Raw genomic sequence first — 13,713 nt, 5'->3', positions numbered from 1 at the left:
TATTTTTTTCCAATGCCACATTTCTTTTAGAGGACAGTGAGGAGTTAAAGATGGAAGAAATAGAAGTTATGAGCTGTGGAGAAAAAGGACTATAAGAGAGGGTAAGAGGAGTGATCAGAGTTACAAATGATGGCTCAGTATCACACCAGGTCAAAGATGTCACTTGCCTAAAGGGGGTAAAACGCACATGGTACAAATAGCTAAAAAGCCACAGTCCTTTCAGCACACTATCAGTAAAAAGATGAAGTAAACAAAAAAAGTAAATACTACACATATCTGACACAGTCAAGCTAACCTCTTAAAAAACTGTCACCTCATCAAGAAAATACATACGCTGCCTGCTACATCCTTGCAATTAATACAGATTTAATGTACTGGGGAAAATATTCTGATTGAGTCAGGAGATACGAAGCTAACGTGAAATATTCTATTGCGGAAGTTAACTTTCGATTAAACTATTCCATAAACTGATGACTAATAAAAGAAAAAAAGTGAAAAAAGTATGTTTATCTTGCAAATAAACCTGAACAGCATGACAACGATATGACAAAATAAAAACTGCTGAAAATTCTAGACTTGTGAAGACAAAACAGTCTGTCTCACATTTAAATCCTTTTCTCAGTGCTGTAATTTGCTATTCTGTGGAATACGCATGCCATTAATAAATATATTTTAGAGTAAAGGAGGAGTACTCTGCTCTTTCATGGTAAACCATATCTTAGAAATCCTTGACATAGTTGTTGGTTTCTCCTTCGTGGTGAATTGTTGGTTTTCTTTTGAAAGTATTTTCACATCCGCAATGCACTCCCTGTGGAATGTTTAAAAGAAACAACACAGCAGCAACTCTCAGTAACGCACCATTTTGTAATCTGGACGTTGAACTTGACATTTGACAAAGGCTAACTTAACCTGGTGGCTGTGACAACCCTGAGTATCTGATCTAATATGGTGTTTTCAGTTTGTTATGTGTTATAAGATACATCCTGCGGATCCGCTAGGAGACATTGTCAGTGATGTGACCTGGGGTCATCGGGTGTTTCAGGTCTTTCAACATCAGACACCCTTGCTCAGGCAACCCAGCTGGGGTTGATCAAGCCCTGACTTGCATCCTAGCAGCAAATCACCATGGATCCACTCTCTTAATCCAGAGTCACCTAGTGCTCTCTCTGCGGCTTCGGTAGCTGATCTGATGGCCTTCCTCTTCGCCTCCCCTGTGATGCCCAGCAGTGTTAGGGCTTTGCACAATGAATGCCCTGCAAATCCCCAACAGCCCACCTTGATGGGCACACGTTGTGTCCGCCAGCCTTGCTTCGAACATTGTTCTGCGAGCTCCTGGTACTTTGTGGATTTTTGCTCGTTGGCTTCCTCCAGGCGTTCTTCTCAGGGCGCTGTGAGCTCCAACATGACCATGATTGCGTGATAGTCTCAGAAAAGATGAGCATGTCCGGACAGAGAGATGTGAGTACAGTGTTTTCTGGGAACCTCAGCTGCTTGCCCAAGTCCACTCTCAGCTGCCAGACCGTAGCTGTGATTAGGAGGCCCGTCTTCCCTCTAGGCTGTGGGTGGGCCTTATGGCCGGCCTTGACAAAGGAGATAGTATTCCGTGCAGGGTGGTGATGCTTAGTGGCTCTGATGGCTGTAGCAACATGTTCTGTAATTGCCTTTAGCACCTGGTCACGACACCAACAGTAGTGACCTTCTCCAAGAGCTTTCGGGTAACTGCTCGGAAGGTGTTCCAGGGATCCTCTCCTAGTGCACAGGGGGCAGGAGGGCAATTTGCTCTTCCCTCAGACATGAAGGTTAGCTGGACTTGGTAAGATGTTACTGTTTATAACGCTTGGACCAGGAAACTGACTAGGTGGGAGTCAGCCTGCCAGGTGTTTGACCAGGTGACTTTCCATTGTAATGCACTCTCCCACTTTGTTCATGCTCCTTGCTGCTTGAGCCCCACCATTCAGCTGACTCTTACTTTGTGCATGCCTGTCCGTACCTCCTCCTGAATAAATGCTACCTATCTTTGCCACGGGCCTTGCACGCCAGGGTCTTTTGAAGGAAGCCTACGCCTGCTCTCCCTGTTGCCACTGTGTCCACCATGCCTTCCATCTCAAGCTCAACTCCGCTTCCTCCAGCTCTTTCTCTGCCTTCCACCTCCAGCCTGTTCGTACCTCAATGCCCGCTGCAGCCGCCTTGGGGTCCATGGAAGCTCTGCACTGGAGCGCTCCTCTTGTACGTACCACTATGATTTTACAATGTCTTGGTGCAATATAGATAAGGTGTTACACATAAAGCACATGGCAACCTCAAATTCCTTTGTATTTCTATACACTGAGCCCTTTGGATGCAGAGCAAGTGTTGACAAAGAAGATGAATCAGCATTAATTGTTTTCTGGATTTTGTCTTGGAATAGCACGCAGGATGAAGTATTAGCAATAGTCTCAGCAGCCTGCTAAAGTGGTAGATTGCCAGTAGCACACAGATGCAGACGAGAAATACAGTTGTAGTGGAATGCAAAATAATTTTGTAGGAGACTGATTTTGTGTGTGATTGGATTTGATCGTTTTACTGTTATTTTATTGTAAATTGGATTTTCCACTGGCTGCATTAATCTTTTACAAAATGACAAAAGTGAAAAGAGTATGATTATGTCGCAAATAAACATGTATGAACAACACACTTCCAGTGGAATGTTTAAAAGAAATCACCTAGCAGCAACTCTCAGTAATACTCCATTTTGTAATCTGGACGTTGAACTCGACATTTGACAAAGGTTAACCTAACCTGGTGGCTGTGACAACCCCGAGTACCTGGTCTAACCTGATGGTGTTTCATCAGTAATATGAATACATGGAACGTATTTCATTCTGTTGTGGGCAGTGTGACACTGGCCAGAGCTTCAGAGCATCAGGTATTGATAAGGTGCTGTTAATGTGTGGTCAACCAAACAAGGAGATCCTTTAAAAAGGTAGTGTGCTTCTGCTGCGCCTCACATTCCAGAGGCCATGAAGGCAATTGTTCTTGCACTGACTTTGGCCCTTGTGGGTAAGCAGACTGTACTTTTCCAAACTGGTAATACATGAAAATATGATGAACAAAGCATCAAACCAGACTGAGAATGAGCAAGACAGTCCTTATGCAGTTTAAACAGCAATTTTTTTGTTAGTTTGAATATATTCCTTAGGTTTACGAGAAATCCTGTTTAAATCGGGTGCTTTAAGATGTCAGAATCGAGTAGGAAATGTGTATTACGTTTTAAACCACTGTTTACTTTACCTTTCAGCGGGTCAACAGAACAACCTAAGTGAGTATGAGATTGTATTACACTATTATTATTATTATTTTAGAAATCACTGTAGTTTCACAACACTTTAATAAAAAAAAAGTATATAAGTGTAAAAGAAGCATTCTTCAAAAAGGGTAAATTCCTGTTTTACCAGCACCGGACTTTGCCACTGGTAAGACCTATGTGTACCAGTATGAAGCACTGCTGCAGGGGGGTCTACCCGAGGAAGGTCTGGCCAGGGCTGGAGTGAAGATTGTCAGCAAAGTTCTCATCAGTCAAGTTGCCCAGACCACCCACCTGCTCAAGGTAAAACATTTGCATTAGAAAAACAAGAACAATCGAGGTGGCTCATAGCAAATGTGTGTTTTGTCTGCAATGTTTTTTCTAAACTATTGTGCATCATGTAATTTGATTTGTTCTATTGTTTAGTATTTCACAGAGGTATATTTAATTTGGATGTGTACTTCTAGCTCAAGGAACCTCAGTTGTTCCAGTACACTGGTGTATGGCCCAGAGATGAATTCAGCCCTGCTGCAAAGCTCACCCAAGCCTTGGCTGCTCAATTTCGTATTCCTGTGAAGTTTGAGTATGTCAGTGGTGTGGTGGGCAAATTGTTTGCCCCTGCCGAAGTCTCCGAAACAATTCTCAATATCCACAGAGGAATTCTCAACATCCTTCAGCTGAACATCAAGAAAACACAGAATGTATATGAGTTGCAGGAGGTGAGACCATCTTCTTGTAAAATAATGTGACATATTTCTTTTGATTTTGATTAAGGACTCATGTTTTTTTTTTCTTTTCTTATTTTCAGGCTGGATCCCAGGGAGTCTGTAAAACTGATTATGTAATCAGCGAAGACACAAAAGCCGAACGCATCCATGTTATCAAGTCTAAGGACCTGGGGAACTGCCAGAAGAGGGTCATGGCAGACATTGGAATGGCTTACACAGAGACTTGTGTCCAATGCCAGCAGGTAACAGAAACATTAAACTTTATATTTGGCCACTGCTGAAAATGTTGAGGGAGAAGATCTGATCAAACTTATCGCGTTGCACAGAAAAACAAGAACCTGAGAGGAGCTGCAACCTACAGCTATGTCATGAAGCCCACCCAAAGTGGTGCTCTCATCATGGAAGCCGCTGTCCAGGAGCTTCATCAATTTACCCCTTTCCATGAGCTGACTGGAGCTGCTCAGATGAAAGCGAGGTAGAGCATGAGCACCAGATATAGTAGAATTTCTCAAAAAGGTGGCTTCAGTCCATGTATTTTGCCCTGAAAAATGTGTGTTCTTTAGACAATTGATGACGTTTGTTGAGGCCCAGAATGACCCAGTGCAGCCTATACAAGCAGACTATCTGGCACGTGGATCTCTGCAATATGAATTTGCATCTGAGCTTCTCCAGACACCCATTCAACTAATTAAAGTCACCAATGCCCAGGCACAGGTATTGTGTGGCGAATCTTCCAGTTTTTGCTCTCATTTTAGCACAGTTTCTAAAGAGTCCAAGTGTTGTATTTTGACAGATCGTTGTGCTCTTCGTAACAAGGTTAAATCCATTATTTGATTTGTTTCTTTTTATAGATTGAAGAGATCTTGAATCACCTAGTCAAAAACAATGCGGGTGAGGTTCATGAAGATGCTCCACTCAAGTTTGTCGAGTTGGCTCAGCTTCTGCGTATGGCCAAATACGAGACCATCAATAAAATTTGGGCTCAAGTCAAGGCAAAGCCAGACTTCAGGTACGTGAAGCTTCCCAGCCTTCTTTTGAGCAATTTTAATCTTAACTAGTGAATGTGAAGAAAAACATCATTGTGTCTTACTTGTAAACCTACAATGTTGGCTATATAAGGAAACTGCATTTAATTTTTCAGACGATGGTTCCTGGATACTGTCCCTGCCATTGGAACTCAAGTGGCTCTGAGATTCATCAAGGAAAAGTTCTTAGCTGGTGAAGTCACTGTAATAGAAACTGCCCAGGCTTGCTGGCTGCTCTCCATCTAGTAGAAGCTAACTTGGACACTGTCAACTTAGCTGCTGTGAGTATTTTTTTCGCATCTTTCAAGTAAAAAATTACTTTCCTTACACTTGGCTTAAAGAAATCTAATAGTATGCTTCTCCTTCCTCCAGAGTGTGGTACTTAATGCTAAAACTCAGTCACATCCCATACTCCGTGAAATCGCAATGCTTGGTTACGGTTCCTTGGTATTCAAGTTCTGTACGGAACATCAGAACTGTCCTGCTGATGTTATAAAGGTAAGCAGATTGTAATAGCATACAGTAGGTATTGTGGAATAATAATAATAATAATAATAATAATAATAATGCTCCTTTGTACTAGCCTGCCCCTATCCAACATGAAATATTACATGTGTTTAGTTATAGATGGCACAGTGTCTTTATTACAGTAGTGTTGTTTACTGTGGATATCCACTTTTTGTCCTCAGCCTATTCATGATTTCGCTGCAGAAGCAATTAGTAAGGCAAATGTTGCAGAAATTGCCCTGGCTATGAAGGTCCTCGGAAATGCAGGTCACCCTGCCAGCATCAAGCCAATCATGAAGCTCCTGCCTGGGTTTGGCTCTACAGCTGCTGCACTTCCAGTCAAAGTCCAGGTTGATGCTGTGGTAGCTTTGAGACACATTGCCAAACGGGAACAGAGAAGAGTGAGTCCAAGTGTAACATTCACTAGCATTGTAGGAGCATTCTGTTTGAGGTAAATGCTCAAAAGTTTTTTCTTACAATGTACGCATTTGTTGCTGTTGAACCAGGTCCAAGACATTGCCCTTCAGTTGTTCCTGGACAGAGATCTCCACCCAGAATTGCGCATGGCTGCTTGTGTTGTGCTGTTTAAGACCAAACCCAGCATTGGTTTGGTTTCCACCATTGCCGCCGCTCTGCAGAAAGAGAAAAGCCTGCAAGTGGCAAGCTTTACCTATTCTCACATGAAGGCCTTGACCAGGAGCACCGCCCCAGACCTTGCCCAAGTGTAGGACAATAAAATCACTTCCATCTTAGATTGCAGTATCACGGTGTTTGATTCCAGTTTCACTTTGCTAATTACTGTCCTTCTTTCTGTTTAGTGCAGCTGCTTGCAATGTTGCTATCAAGATCCTGAGCCCCAAGTTTGACAGGCTGAGCTATCGTTTCAGCAAAGCCATCCACCTGGACTTTTTTCACAGTAGGCATATTGTCAATATCAGGGATGTTTTCAGATCAGTGTCAGTATTTAAGATGATTGCAGTGATTTGACCTGTGTTTTGCTGTAGCCAAAGAGGGAATTAATTTGTCACTTTTTTAAAGACCGCCTGATGGCTGGTGCTGCGACTACTGCATACTTCATCAACGATGCTGCCACTATTTTGCCAAGGGCCGTTGTGGCCAAAGTTCGTGCCTATATGGTTGGGGCAGCAGCAGATGTTTTTGAGGTGGGATTGAGCTTCCTGAGGGTTTCATAGATGTTACGCTTGATTGAAACCACGAACTATGCCGATGATGCTGCTCCCCTGTTTCAGATTGGTGTGAGAACCGAAGGAATCCAGGAGGCTCTTATGAAAGAACGAGCTGCTGACGCTGGTGCTGACAGGATCTCCAGGATGAGGCGCATCCTGAACGCTGTAAGTGGCAGAAAACAAATTTGCGGTTGTCGCCAAGAGGCAAAACAATTTAAACAGCTTTCAGAGCATTTTGTTAGGCTTTTAACAAATTTTCTATGGCTTTTGCACTTTTCTTGAAAGCTGACTAACTGGAAGCCGTTACCAACAAGTCAGCCACTGGGTTCAGTGTACTTAAAATTGTTTGGCCAAGAAATTGCCTTTGCCAACATTGACAAGGACATCATTGAGAGAGCCATACAGGTACTGTCTTCTTATGTATTGCGCTTGTTTAATGCATATTCGATGACTATTAAACAAGTTCTGCTCAGTTTAAATCCATGCATGAAAGAAATTTGCCTGAAACGTCTTCTTGTTTGGCCTGCTTTTAGTTGGCTACCGGAGCTGCTGCACAGCATGAACTGTGGAAGACTGTGCTGAATACATTGCAGTCTGGGCTGACTTCCAAATCTCCAAGTCTTTGTTGACCTCTGAGGTGCGTCGCATCTTCCCACCTCTGTAGGCTTCCCCATGGAGCTCAGCCTGTACTCAGCTGCTGTGGCGGCAGCAACAGTTAAAGGTAATTTTTTTCACGGAGACCACCAATACATTCTTAATGTGTCTCCATTTCTTCCCTGCGAAGTCTTCCCTGTAACCTATTGTTAATGTATTTATGTTCTTAGCAAAAGCAACTCTGACACCTCCACCTAGGGAGAACTTCCAGCTGGCTCAGCTGAAGAACACCGACATTCAGTTACAGGCTCACATTGCACCGAGGTACATCTACAGATCACGCATTTTGTACCAGCAGAAAATGTCACTATTAACTCTCATAAATTAAACATACGCTTTACTATGTTTGCAGCATTGCTGTACACAAATTGCAGTTATGGGAGTAAACACGGCCATCATTCAAGCTGCAATTGTGGCCAAAGCCAAAGTTCATAATGTCCTTCCTCTGAAGTTCAACGCAAGAGTTCACATAGCTCAGGGACACTTCAAGATTGAGGCCTTGCCTCTTCAAGCTCACGGTCGCCTTCTGGATTTGCAGTAAGCAATTTTTCATTAGGCTTAAGAAAAGGGAAAAAAAAAGAAAACTGGAATCCATAATTTTTTTTCACAGTAACTATGAAATGGCTGCTTTAAATGGAAACACGATAATTCTTTTTAAAACTAACCACTCAGTCGATGATATACTAATGCTTTATTTTTTTGCTAACAGAATGGAAGCTGTTGCTATGTCAAGGAATGTAGAAAATCTTTCTGGAGCTAAAATTACCCCAGTACTACCCGAACATCTTGCAGCCCAACTGTCTAGGGAGAGATTCACATCCAGAGCAGATGCTGACGCTGGTAGTGGATTGGTGAGCTGACCAAAAATGTCTGTGCTTGGAGATTGTCTATACAAAATGACCCTGATAATGTCATCGTGTCTGTGATATGAAATGAGTTAATATCTCTTGTAATATGCCTTCCTTTGCTCAGATTGTGTCATTACTTGTTTTTTATGTCCAGTCAAAGTCGTCTGAAAGAATTTATGAGAATGTAAGCGACGAGAAACGGCCAAAGCAGAATGATGTTTCAGCCAGAATGGACAAGAAATGGTGTGTCACAATGGCAAACTTAGGACAGCAAGCTTGTGCTAAGATTACCTCCCAGAATGCTGGCTTCGTGAGAAACTCCCCTCTATACAAACTGATTGGAGAATATTCAGTCACTTTGGATGTGAAGCCTGGTATGTTGTCGTAAAGACATATGAACTTAGAATAACTTACAATTTGGGTGTGATGGTGCAGGGCAAGACAAATCAAAGTCTTGCATATTCATTCACGCAGTGTTAAAGGAAGTTTTTCTTTCTCCGTAGTTTCCGATGAAGCTGTTGAAAGATAGAGATTGAGCTGCAAGTTGGACAGAATGCTGCTTCAAAAATAATTAAAAGGATCACGATAAAGGACGACAATACGGATAAGGGCAATCGTGGAGGAACCCCAGTTGTATTGAAACTGAAAAAAATCCTGGAAACTGAAAGAGTGCGTACAATATATTCTGTTAACGACCAGTGTAATTCTTACGCTTACCATTGTGACATTTCAGCAGTTCAGCAATAACACCCTCTGTATGGAATGGTGTTTGAAATTTCAACTGAAAACATTGCTGAGTGCTAGTGTTGGCATTTTTTTTCTCACTTCTCTCCTCTTAAAGACACAAAATTTGAGGAAATCCAGCAACTCCAGTTCGAGCAGTTCTTCTAGCCGTCGCTCGGGTCAGAATCGCAGTTCCTCAAGCTCCTCTTCCTCCAGCTCCTCTTCCTCCAGCTCCTCATCTTCTGGCTCCTCTTCATCCAGCTCTCGCACAACAGTAAAAACAGGAGAGCAAGAGAACCAGTAGCAGCAGCAGTAGTGGCAGCAGAAAGGTTGCCGGTGCCTGGAGTAACGGTAGATCTGTGAGCAGCAGCTCGTCAGCTCCCGTATATCGAAGGTGAGACCAAACTCTTGTTTGCTAATGAAACATCATACTGAGGAAAAACCTACCTAAGAAAAAAGAGGAAAAACAGCCCAGAGGGTTAGGTCGGGTTTAGGTTTAGTTTCAAACATTTGGGCATGAGACAAGGCTCCGTTCTCAATGCATTCCAGTGATGATTGTATCTTGTGTGATGCACAAACAAAAACATCTCAGCTCCACCTTTGATTAGAAACCATCCTAAATATCTCTTATTTAGGACAAATAAATTGACATCGTGATTTCTGATGCCATCTCATGGAAGTCCCAGTGATTACAAAATAATCCTGCCAATAAACCTGACAAGCTTTTATATGAAACTGAGGAAGCATCCAAATTAAAACAATATTTCTTTTTCTTTTTTTTTTCAACAGGCACATGTATTTGGAAGATTTACAAAGAATCATATTCACCAGGTAAATCGGTTGAAAACATAGTTTTTTTTTTTTGTTTTTTTTGTGAAAACAGCAGCTAATAATAAATCGCATTTCACACTTTGAGTAATTTCTCCTATGTCCAACAGCATGATGACAATAGAGCCACCTCCCAGCGCAAGATCTCTAGCTCCAGCAGCAGCAAGAGCAGCAACAGCAGCAGCAGCAGCAGCAGCAGCAAGAGGCAGCAGCAGCAGCAGCAGCAGCAGCAGCAGCAGCAGGCAGTAGCAGCAGCAAGCAGCAGCAGTAGAAGCAGCAGTAGAAGCAGCAGCAGAAGCAGCAGTAGAAGCAGTGCCTCCAGCTTTGAGGCCATTTACAAGAAGGTAGAAACATGGCAGTCAACATGCACCACATAGAAATGCAGACTAATCATACTTTTGGAATTGAGTAAGCAGACACCAGACTCATCTTGATGACTGTGTCTTTTTTCAAACAGTCTAGATTCCTTGGAGATAGTGTGCCTCCTGCTGCTGTGGTCATCATTCGTGCAGTGAGGGTAATGACAAGAGGCAGGGATACCAGATTGCTGCCTACATGGACAAAGCTGATGTCAGGGTACAGGTCATCATGGCTGCTCTTGCTGAGAACGACACTGGAAGATGTGTGCTGATGGTAATCCAGCTGAGCATGCACAAAGTCATGGTGAGACTGCAAGACTCCAATGCTGAGTTTTATTCTAAGCATTTCAAATTAAATGACTGGGTCACACTGCTGCTTTTTTCTTTATTCTTTCAAACCAGGCCAAGATTCGTTGGGGAGAGGAATGCCAGGACTATGCAACAGTCATCCAAGCAGAGACTGGGTTACTGGGTTCACACCCTGCTGTCCAAATGACGCTCAACTGGAAGAAGATCCCCCGTGCTGTTAAGCGCTATGCTCGGATGTAAGCTTCCAATCAATACATCACAGGCCAGATCTTTTCATCCAAGAATTTGCTGTCACTGAAACTCTGTTTCTGCCTCTCTTTTTATGAGGATTTCTGAGTACATCCCAGGTGCTGCGCTAATGGCTGGGATTTAGTGAAGGAAGACACAGAAACAGCAAGAGACAGATTAAACTCACTGTGGCTTCAACTTCTGCCAGACCCTCAGTGTTATCCTTAAAACCCCAAGGGTAACGAAGAAGATGTATACTGCTACCTTTTTAGAATAAATGAGTAGAAGTAAAGACAACGCAGTGACCCTGTCTACCTTTTCCCAGATGACTATGTACAAGCTGGCTCAGGCAATTCCCATTGCTCTACCATTTGGAGCTGCTGCAGCTCGTGCAGAAGTGGAGCAGATATTGCTAACAGGATCTACTACATGTTTGCGGAGGCCAACACAGGTCTGTAAAACTAGAAAAAGGCACATTTGCAGTTCACTGCAAAGTGAAAAAAGGTGCTTTATTTCTATTACGGTATCAACAGAAGGAATAACGTATATGTACTTTTCTTTTTTTTTTTTTAAATTGCTCCAGCCAAGTGCAATCGTAGCTGATGACACTGTCACCACATTCAACAATAGAAGAATAGTCCCTGAAGTACCTAGCTCTTGCCACCAAGTGCTTGCCCAGGACTGCACCACAGAGCTCAAGTTCGTGGTTTTGATGAAGAAGATGAGACATCAGAAAACCACACATCATTGTGAAGGTTGCTCAGATGTGAGTACAAGGCATTCTCGTCTCTTCTGTTTAGAAGTAACAGTTGCCACACTTGTTCTACCTCATGCTCTTGTCCGTCTCTTTCCAGCGATGTTGACTGGAGTGCTGATGACAACGGACTCCACATGAAAGTTAATGGGATGGATGTCCCTACCGTAAAACCTACCTTATGAACATTCTACAGGTACAATCACCATCTAAACTTTTTTTGTATAATTTTGTTGCAGCAATGATGAAAAAGGTCTCTCTTATTTTCCTGATACTGTGTTTGTAGGTTCCATCATTATAGACAAAATGGTGACCGGCCTATCACTTTATGCTCCTGGACAAGGCCTGCATGAAGTGTATTACGATGGAAACATTTTGAGGGTAAAATGAGGCCACTTGTACTTGGATTGTGTCTCTCTTCAAATCAGCGTAGCTAACGCTGTCCTGCATTTGTTTCATACAGATTGAAGTGGAAGACTGGATGAAAGGAAAAGTTGTGGACTGTGGAAAGGCTGATGGTGAAGTTAGACAAGAATATCAAGCACCCAGCGGACGCCAGATCATGAGCGCAGTCAGCTTTGGCCATTCCTGGGTTCTTGCTGCTGAAAGTTGTCGTGATGCCAGTGGTGAGTGTTTCTTGCACCACACAAAGAATAGCTTTTCCACAGATTTTGTAAGGTTGTCACTAATTTTTCTGTTTATCCAGAATGCCGACTGAGACAAGAATCAGTGATGCTGGATAAGCCAGTTACACTGCATGGACAGGCATCTAAATGTTACTCCACCGAGCCTGTGCTGCAGTGTCTGCCTGAATGTAAGCCAGTGAAGACGACCCCTGTGACTGTAGGGTTCCACTGTGTCCCTGCTGGTGAGTTGTTCTACTAAATCATAGGCTGGGAGGAAAATATGAATTTGATGGTGTTTGTCATTATGAGCTGATCTACATTTGCAAAGAGTTGTTTTTAATAAACATTTTGATTGGAAAAGTGGGATAAAAATGTAATAAAATTAATCTGCTTGGTATGTGTTAGAAACATAAAGAATGGTGCTAAAACATGTAACATTTATTCATTTAGTTGACACTATTCTCTAAAGCAGTGTGGTGCGGTGGCGCAGTGGGTTGGACCGCAGTCCTGCTCTCTGGTGGGTCTGGGGTTCGAGTCCTGCTTGGGGTGCCTTGTGACGGACTGGCGTCCCGTCCTGGGCGTGTCCCCTTCCCCCTCCGGCCTTACGCCCTGTGTTGCCGGGTTGGCTCCGGTTCCCCGTGACCCCGTATGGGACAAGCGGTTCTGAAAATGTGTGTGTGTGTATTCTCCTAAAGCAGCTTACAATGTTAAGGTTACAGTTGTTAGTTACAGGCTTACAATTATTTACCCATTTGTAGAGCTGGGTAATTTTACAAGCAATTTAGGCTAAGTACCTTGCTGAGGGGTACTACAGCTGGAGGTGGGAATCAAATCTACAATCTTTGGATCTAAATGCAGCAACCATTATGCTACCACCTGTCCCCCATCTTATGGCATTTTTTTTTTTTTAAATACAGGTTCCAGAGTGAACAACTTGGTCAGCATGTGGGAGAAGACTGAAGATCTCAGGGATACTCTTGATGCCCATGTTAGCTGTAGATGTACGGAAAACTGTGCTTAGTGTATTACCTATAATGACATTATGTATTGTTAATGGCTTTCTTTAATCTGTTGTGATTATAAAGTTTCAGTTACAAACACAGGAATTAGTCTATTTATAAAACATGAAAATGACACTTACACTAATTACAATAATGTATCATTAGCTATGAGGACTGCTGGATATTAGCATAGAACTGCCCAATGAATTTGCATGTACTGCCTCAATCATTGAGAAATAAAAGTAAGAAAAGATCAAACAATTTGTTCTGAACCACAGGCAATGTTAATGGATTCAATATGAGTTTAACTCTTGGGGGGGAAAAAAAACAATCTTTGTGCTTTTCCAGTAAACTTACAGCGATTAATTACAAAACAAATACAGTGTACAAGCTAGTCATACTTACCTGACAGCTTTCAGTACCAGGTTGTATATTAACCCATTTATAACTGCACTGGGTCCACAACTTATGAACACAGTTGAATTTGAAGTCTGATTTATAACTACATAGCAGTCAGTAAAAGCTATTTAAAAACAAATTCAAGGGATTAAACAGTTAAAAACAGCTGCAGCACTTACACAGCAACTTCACCACACAGAAACTGCAAAAACATGCAAGATAAGAGATAAAGACCGCCAAGTTTTCCAAAGTTT

At 42.5% G+C, this 13,713-nt stretch overlaps 1 pseudogene; it reads left to right on the top strand.

Annotated features, from left to right (window-relative positions):
• The first annotated feature begins 2,999 nt into the window (after positions 1-2,999).
• Positions 3,000-13,080, top strand: LOC108923471 (vitellogenin-like; annotated as a pseudogene).
• Positions 13,081-13,713: the final 633 nt, after the last annotated feature.

This window comes from Scleropages formosus, chromosome 9 (assembly GCF_900964775.1).
Source record: "Scleropages formosus chromosome 9, fSclFor1.1, whole genome shotgun sequence".
Taxonomy (NCBI): domain Eukaryota; kingdom Metazoa; phylum Chordata; class Actinopteri; order Osteoglossiformes; family Osteoglossidae; genus Scleropages; species Scleropages formosus.
The sequence above is the reverse complement of the archived record's forward strand: the minus strand, read 5'-3'. Positions and strand labels throughout refer to the sequence as shown.